The following is a 1,453-nucleotide window of genomic DNA, read 5'->3' as shown; positions in this document are numbered from 1 at the left end:
AGTTTCTCTGTTCTCCTAGGTCTTTGGTTATTTGAAGGGAATTTCTGCTATGCATATTAATGGTTAGTGAGGAAATTTTATCCTATTTTTACTCTAAGATTTATTTTCTGGAGATTAGCTGTTACTCTTATTTGGGCAAAATTTATATGATTATCTTAGCTCTGACTTATGCATGTAAATTTCTCCATTCTAAAATTTACAAACAGCTTATGCCCCTGAAATCACATTGCGATGGGTCTTTCTTGAAACTCCTAATACAGAAATGAAAACAGACTGAATTATTCTTATAGATTACTGATGGTCATTCCAACTTTTCACCAGCTTCTTCTATTCCTTTTTTTTTGTCCCCTTTAGCTTCCAGACTCTACTGTAAGCGTTAATGCCCTTCTCAAGGAAGAGCTAGGCTTTGCCTTATTAACTTGTAGTCAGCCTTTAAACCCAGCTTATAACTCTTCTCTTCTGGTCCTTACCTGATGCTTTGAGCAGGGATCCCTAGACCCATGCTTAGTACCATCCCAATCCCCTGACTTACATTCACTTTGATTTTTCTGGTTTGACTTTCTGTCCTGAAGAGTAACTATTCCCCAGACTCATCCCTCAAGACTTTTCTACATTTTTTAGGCTCTAGCCTTCTAGGTTCCAATGTGTGACCTTGCCTGGCCCTAGCAGTGTTCTAACAAGACCTTCTCTGGCCCACTCCAAGGCATGCATCCTTCTGTTGTCTGAAAAAGGAGACTTGCTGCATGGAAGCCTCAGGAATGTCTTCCTTAAGTCTAGAAATGTCCCTTCCACCAGCCATTTCAGTATTTTTCGTACTTTTTTTTTTTTTAAGTTTGTTGAGTACAGTTGACACACAATATTACAGTAGTTTCAGGTATACAACATAGTGATTCAACATCTGTATACACTTACCTATTATGCTATGCTCACCACACCTGTAGCTACCATCTGTCACCGTGTAATTATTATAGTACCATTAACTCCATTCCCTGCGCTGTGCTTTTAACTCCTGTGATGTACTCATTCCATCCCTGGAGGCCTCTGTCTCCCACAAAAATAGGGAACACTCCGTGAATTTGTGCGTCATCTTTGCACAGGGGCCATGCTAATCTTCTCCATACTGTTTTGATATTAGTATATGCGCTGCCAAAGAGAACACCAGTGCTCCCCATTCTTAAAGAATGAACACCTTTCATACACCTCATCTTTACCATATTTGCCTGATTTATGAGCAGCTCACATGTTAAATGTTCAGTAAACGTGTATCAAATATATGACTGAGTGAGTGATTAAATGAATGATCTGTGGCGTGTGTCAGTCCACGTTGCCTCTATGCAAATATGCTTGGAAGCATCGAGATAAAAACAGCATGATTTTTTTCCCCCGGAGAAAACTCCCAGTAGAATAGTGAAAATAGAAAAGAAAAAATAGGAGCCCCAATATCCCAGGCCTC

General features: G+C 39.6%; 1 non-coding gene across 1 annotated transcript; it reads right to left on the bottom strand.

Moving 5' to 3' along the window:
- Window positions 1–1,052: 1,052 nt before the first annotated feature.
- LOC123389220 lies at window positions 1,053–1,159 on the bottom strand. The gene has a single exon (XR_006603818.1). It is a non-coding gene; the product is annotated as a U6 spliceosomal RNA (small nuclear RNA).
- Between the last annotated feature and the right edge of the window lie 294 nt (window positions 1,160–1,453).

This window comes from Mustela putorius, unplaced genomic scaffold (assembly GCF_011764305.1).
Source record: "Mustela putorius furo isolate JIRA1106 unplaced genomic scaffold, ASM1176430v1.1 tig00003962_pilon_pilon_pilon, whole genome shotgun sequence".
Lineage (NCBI taxonomy): Eukaryota > Metazoa > Chordata > Mammalia > Carnivora > Mustelidae > Mustela > Mustela putorius.
Note: the sequence above shows the minus strand (reverse complement) of the source record. Positions and strands in the feature narration are given on the sequence as shown.